Source organism: Zootoca vivipara, chromosome 1 (genome assembly GCF_965207765.1).
Source record: "Zootoca vivipara chromosome 1, rZooViv2.hap1.1, whole genome shotgun sequence".
NCBI classification, from domain to species: Eukaryota; Metazoa; Chordata; class Lepidosauria; order Squamata; family Lacertidae; genus Zootoca; species Zootoca vivipara.
In genome coordinates this window covers 26,882,545-26,889,878 of record NC_142582.1, presented here as the reverse complement: position 1 = coordinate 26,889,878, position 7,334 = coordinate 26,882,545, and positions in this window count along the sequence as shown.

The following is a 7,334-nucleotide window of genomic DNA, read 5'->3' as shown; positions in this document are numbered from 1 at the left end:
CCTGCCTGCCTGAGACCTTTCAAAGTCCTGGATCCAGTGTGGATTCCATTCCTGGAAGGACCAGGCTTGCTTCCTGCCTGGTGAGGTAATGGTCCTCTTAAATATGGGCCATTAAGGTGACGAACGAAGTGCCTCTGTGGCAGCTAGCAAATGGGTGCACCCCCCTCAGTCACTCAATCCACTGGTAATGAGAAAGACAAAGGCAGCTGGAGACCCAGGTTTGGGAAACTCTGGCCTAGTACATGTGTGGAGAACCCTTTGAACCTACAGATGTTGTTGAACTACAACTCCCAAGAAAGAGGCATTATCACATTCCAGCCAGGTGGACGCAGATTGGAACCGGTTAGGGATGTCACCTGGAGAGAGGAGGTCTGGAGCCTGGCGAGAATCCTGAGGCTGGAACTAGACTTGAGGCTCCCTACCCTTGAACTAAGACCAAACTATAGGGAAGCATGCCTTCTCCATTAACATATTAAATCGGATGTGACTTTGCCAAAATATGAATAAAGAGAATGTATTTGTAATGGGAAGAGTAGCTGTTTGTAACTTGGCAAAATGTTTCTTCCTGAGGGGTTTGCAATTCCATGGACCGTCAACAGTCTCCAGCTCATTTGCCGATGGTTCTCCAAGGACAGCTCTTGCCATTTCATCTTGGCTTCTCTACTGTGTTTCCACCAGTTAAATCCTATTAAAATGCAACAGAAATGTGTTCTAAATTCCCTTAACAGATCTTTGTGGTATAAGGAAGCTGCCTCACGGGTTTTTTTTATTATTATTATTGAATTGCCTTGTCAGCGTGGTGAAGGTAACCACTTGTCATAAATGGGAAAGTGCTCCACAAACGAATCTAATATTTTTTTTTGGGGGGGAACAGTTCCACTAGGCAAAAGAGGAGGGAGAAGCCCGCCCTCCCATGAAACTCTTTGCTTTAGACATTCGCTAAACGCTGCTGGAGTCAGTGCCTGATTCCAATTTACGATATGAAAGCTGTTCCCATAAATGGTTAACATTTGGCTTGAGTTTGGAGGCTGATTAGAAACATTTACAGTGTTTCAGACAAAATTTCCTGTGTTTCGGTTTTCTTTGTGTTTCACTGCCAGCTTTTGCTTCTGTATTAAATGAACCTGAATATATTACTTTAGGCTATATCCTTCATTTTAGATCTCCTCCTGCCACATTTACTCTCCACCACCACCCCCCAACCCCGTCCTCTTTGGCATGCTGAAGAGAAAAACAAATCAGAGAAGAGCTGCCATGGGTGTAGACAGGGGGGGGGGCAGGAGGGGGCAGCTGCCCCCCCCTAGAAACAAAAAATTATTGTATTTTACAGACCATAACCAATACTTTGCCCCTCCAAAAACTGAAGTGGAAAGGGCTTTGCTTTAGCAAGAGCAGCTCTCCACTTGCTGGGGGCGGGAACACAGCTGTAACAAAAACACATCAAATAAATAAAGCAAAGTGGCTACCAGTACTTAAGCAGTTAAGACAATGGAGCAGAATATCCCTTCAGGCAAGGTCCACCCTATTCACACTATTGTTATTCAGTGGGAGTTGTTAATGGGCATTCAGGGATCGCATTAACAGTTCTATTGGCGATTTAATGAGGGTGCAGAGGATTCAATTTGACTAAGGTGGCCCTGCAAGGCTAAACGGAAGTGAATAAGAAGGGTGGGGCTGTAGCTTTGATAGACACAGTGATGTTTATAAAAAGCATTGGTGTTCCAGTCTGCCCCTCCTCCTGCATCTGTATACTGTAAATCAGGGGTGGCCACCTCCCAAGAGACTCTGATCTACTCACAGAGTTAAAAACTGGGAGTGATCTACCCCCTTTTGGGGGGTTCAGGTCAAAGCTGTTGAGGTTTTTTTAAGGAAGGGAAGCCCTGTTTTGGGGGGTTTAGGTCAAACTTGTTGAGCTTCTTTTAGGAGGGAGGGAGGCCCATTTTTGTTTAGGGCTTCAGGTCATAGTTCAGCTTTTTTTAGGGAGGAGGAAAAATTTGGGTGAGCTTTTTTTAGGGGTGCCAGTGATCTAGCAGTGATCTACCACAGACATCCAGTGGTCTACTGGTAGATCACAATCTACCCGTTGGACGTGCCTGCTGTAAATCAAGCAGAGAGAAAGCTGCTTACAAGGCTCCTGTACAGGTGTACCGGTATCTTCCTCTTGCTGCAGAGTTCTAGCATCACAGCGTCACCCAGAGGCACCCACAAATATGAGGTATCCCTCTCTCTATTATTCCTTCCTTCCCTCCCTCTTCCATCCTTAATAAAATACTGGGGGGGGCAGATAAGCCCCACATAGAAAGCCCATCAAAATGGGGGGGGTGACTCTTTCAAATACGGTATTTACCAGTAATTGGGGGGGGGGAGAGAGGCACCTAGGCCTCTAGGATTTGGCTGCTATGCCTAGGAGTAGGACAATTCAAGAAAGCAGAATGATGCATATGCTATGGTAATATATCAATGGAATCATAGAATTGTAGTCGGAAGGGACCACAAGGGTCATCTAGTCCAACCCCCTGCAATACAGGATTTTCCCCCCAAGGTGGGGCTTGAACCCACAACATGGTTGAAATATTATGCTGATATGCAGCAACGCCTCGGAGCTGTCGTGACTGCGGCCGTGCCTTCCCTCGCCCTCACCCGCCCTGCCACCCCCTCTCGCCTGCCCGACCCTCCCGTCCTCTTGCTGCAGAGTTCCAGCATCACAGCGTCACCCAGAGGCACCCACAAATATGAGTTATCCCTCTCTCTATTTCTTCCTTCCTTCCCTCCCTCTTCCATTCTTAATAAAATATGGGGGGGCAGATATGCCCCACATAGAAAGCCCATCAACATGGGGGGGATGACTCTTTCACATACGGTATTTACTAGTATTTGGGGGGGGGGAGGCACCTAGGCCTCTAGGAGTTGGCTGCTATGCCTAGGAGTAGGACAATTCAAGAAAGCAGAATGATGCATATGCTATGGCAATATATCAATAGAATCATAGAATTGTAGTCAGAAGGGACCACAAGGGTCATCTAGTCCAACCCCCTGCGATGCAGGAATTTTTTCCTAAGGTGGGGCTTGAACCCACAACATGGTTGAAATATTATGCTGATATGCAGCAACGCCTCGGAGCCGTCGTGACTGCGGCCGTGCCTTGCCTTGCCCTCGCCCACCCTGTCACCCCCTCTTGCCTGCCCGACCCTCCCGTCCTCTCCAGCCAAGCAGGGTAGCCGCCGCCGTTGCCAGCCCCAGAAGCACAAGGTGGCCGCTGCCGCCGCTGCCGCCACCACAATGTCGTCAGGCCAGCTGGCCCTGTAGCCCCGCCCACGTTCCCACTTTGTGGCCCCGCCCCTGAATGATCATGGCTTGCCCCCCCTAGTTTTGATCCTGGCTACGCCCTTGAGAGCTGCTACCCTCTGCATACTTGCTTTGATATCACTTGCTTTGAAATAAATGGGGATTACTTTGAAGTCAACATATGCTGGAGACAGGCAATAGGTTTTTGTTTTTGTTGGTGGTTTTTTTTTAAAAAAAGTTTTGACTCACACATGATACAGTAGGGATACCCAACATGGTGCCTTCCTGACATTACATCCCATAATTCCTTGCCACTGGCTAGGCTTGCCGGGGCTGATGGGAACTGCAGTCCACACAACATCTGAAAGGCTCCACATTACCATCAGGGGGGGCATTGTGCTTCAAACTAAAGCTATACAAGGATAAATGATTTCAATAAAAACAGAGCTCATTGTCCGAAGTTTGTGAGGATAAAAAGTGAATTACAGATAAATACTCTTACTGTGCAATCCTATCTACTTCTGCTCAGAACTCCCACTGAGTCCTAAATAAGCGTGTTTATGGTATTGCTTTGTCGTGGCGAAGGGGCTTGAATAACTCAGAGAAGCTATGAGCTATGCCATGCAGGGCCACCCAAGATGGACAGGTCATAGTGGAGAGTTTTGACTAAACGTGATCCACCTGGAGAAGGAACTGGCAAGCCACTCCAGTATCCCTGCCAAGAAAACTCCATGGACAAAGACAACAGGCATATAAAAGTTATGACGCTGGAAGATGAGCCCCTCAGGTCGGAAGGCGTCCAACATGCTACTGAGGAAGAGCGGAGGACAAGTACAAGTAGATTCAGAGCTGATGAAGCGGCTGGGCCAAAGCCGAAAGGACGCTCAGTTGCGGATATGCCTGGAAGCGAAAGGAAAGTCCGATGCTGTAAAGAAAAATATTGCATAGGAACCTGGAATGTAAGAACCATGAATAGAGGTAAGCTGGATGTGGTCAAAAATGAGATGACAAGAATAAATATCGACATCCTGGGCATCAGTGAACTAAAATGGAAGGGAATGGGTGAATTCAGTTCGGGTGACTATCATATCTACTACTGTGGGCAAGAATCCTGTAGAAGAAATGGAGTGGCCCTCATAGTCAACAAAAGAGTGGCAAAAGCTGTAATGGGATGCAATCTCAAAAATGACAGAATGATCTCGATACGAATCCAAGGCAGACCTTTTAACATCACAGTAATCCAAGTTTATGCACCAACTACCGGTGCTGAAGAAAGTGAAATTGACCAATTCTATGAAGACCTACAACACCTTCTAGAAATGACACCAAAGAAGGATGTTCTTCTCATTACAGGGGATTGGAATGCTAAAGTAGGGAATCAAGAGATAAAAGGAACAACTGGCAAGTTTGGCCTTGGAGTTCAAAATGAAGCAGGGCAAAGGCTAATAGAGTTCTGTCAAGAGAACAAGCTGGTCATCACAAACACTCTCTTCCAACAACACAAGAGACGACTCTACACATGGATATCACCAAATGGGCAGCATCGAAATCAGATTGATTATATTCTCTGCAGCCAAAGATGGAGAAGCTCTATACAGTCAGCAAAAACAAGACCTGGAGCTGACTGTAACTCAGATCATCAGCTTCTTATAGCAAAATTCCAGCTTAAACTGAAGAAAGTAGGAAAAACCACTGGGCCAGTAAGATACAATCTGAATCAAATCCCTTATGAATACACAGTGGAAGTGAGGAACAGGTTTAAGGATTTAGATTTGGTGGACAGAGTGCCTGAAGAACTATGGATGGAGGCTCGTAACATTATACAGGAGGCAGCAACGAAAACCATCCCAAGGAAAAGGAAATGCAAGAAGGCAAAATGGCTGTCCAACGAGGCCTTACGAATAGCGGAGGAGAGGAGGCAAGCAAAATGCAAGGGAGATAGGGAAAGATACAGGAAACTGAATGCAGATTTCCAAAAAACAGCAAGGAGAGATAAGAGGGTCTTCTTAAATGAGCAATGCAAAGAAATAGAGGAAAACAATAGAATGGGGAAAACCAGAGATCTGTTCAAGAAAATTGGAGATATGAAAGGAACATTTCGTACAAAGATTACCATAATCAAGGACAAAAGTGGTAAGGACCTAACGGAAGCAGAAGACATCAAGAAGAGGTGGCAAGAATACACAGAGGAATTATACCAGAAAGATATGGAGGTCTCGTACACCCCAGGTAGTGTGGTTGCTGACCTTGAGCCAGACATCTTGGAGAGTGAAGTCAAATGGGCCTTAGAAAGCACTGCTAATAACAAAGCCAGTGGAAGTGATGATATTCCAGCTGAACTATTTAAAATTTTAAAAGATGATGCTGTTAAGGTGCTACACCCAATATGCCAGCAAGTTTGGAAAACTCAGCAATGGCCAGAGGATTGGAGAAGATCAGTCTACATCCCAATTCCAAAGAAGGGCAGTGCCAAAGAATGCTCCAACTACCGCACAATTGCGCTCATTTCACACGCTAGCAAGGTTATGCTTAAAATTCTACAAGGCAGGCTTAGGCAGTATGTGGACCGAGAACTCCCAGAAGTGCAAGCTGGATTTCGAAAGGGCAGAGGAACCAGAGACCAAATAGCAAACATGCGCTGGATTATGGAGAAAGCTAGAGAGTTCCAGAAAAACGTCTACTTCTGCTTCATTGACTATGCAAAAGCCTTTGACTGTGTCGACCACAGCAAACTACGGCAAGTTCTTAAAGAAATGGGAGTGCCTGATCACCTCATCTGTCTCCTGAGAAATCTCTATGTGGGACAAGAAGCTACAGTTAGAACTGGATATGGAACAACTGATTGGTTCAAAATTGGGAAAGGATTACGACAAGGTTGTATATTGTCTCCCTGCTTATTTAACTTATATGCAGAATTCATCATGCGAAAGGCTGGACTAGATGAATCCCAAGCAGGAATTAAGATTGCCGGAAGAAATATCAACAACCTCAGATATGCAGATGACACAACCTTGATGGCAGAAAGTGAGGAGGAATTAAAGAACCTTTTAATGAGGGTGAAAGAGGAGAGCGCAAAATATGGTCTGAAGCTGAACATCAAAAAAACCAAGATCATGGCCACTGGTCCCATCACCTCCTGGCAAATAGAAGGGGAAGAAATGGAGGCAGTGAGAGATTTTACTTTCTTGGGCTCCTTGATCACTGCAGATGGTGACAGCAGTCACGAAATTAAAAGACGCCTGCTTCTTGGGAGAAAAGCAATGACAAACCTAGACAGCATCTTAAAAAGCAGAGACATCACCTTGCCGACAAAGGTCCGTATAGTTAAAGCTATGGTTTTCCCAGTAGTGATGTATGGAAGTGAGAGCTGGACCATAAAGAAGGCTGATCGCCGAAGAATTGATGCTTTTGAATTATGGTGCTGGAGGAGACTCTTGAGAGTCCCATGGACTGCTAGAAGATCAAACCTATCAATTCTTAAGGAAATCAGCCCTGAGTGCTCCCTGGAAGGACAGATCGTGAAGCTGAGGCTCCAATACTTTGGCCACCTCATGAGAAGAGAAGAATCCTTGGAAAAGACCCTGATGTTGGGAAAGATTGAGGGCACTAGGAGAAGGGGACGACAGAGGACAAGATGGTTGGACAATGTTCTCGAAGCTACGAACATGAGTTTGACCAAACTACGGGAGGCAGTGCAAGACAGGAGTGCCTGGCGTGCTATGGTCCATGGGGTCACGAAGAGTCGGACACGACTAAACGACTAAACAACAACAAATGGTATTGCACTGTTATTTACTTGTTAGCCTCCTGGGCATAATACAATAATGACTTGTTTTATAACATAAAAATGAAATGTCTCAATATCTTTTGGAGAATTTGAGGAGAATCAATCAAAGTAAAGATGGGGAAACCCCCCCCCAAAAGCCATCTGAGTATGAAAGATCGAAAGTTCCTTTGATCTGCTAAGATATCTCATTGATTTCCTAGATTTTACTCAATCTGGGGTGAACTTAACACCACCGTTGTGATGCTATTGGAAATGTGAAGGT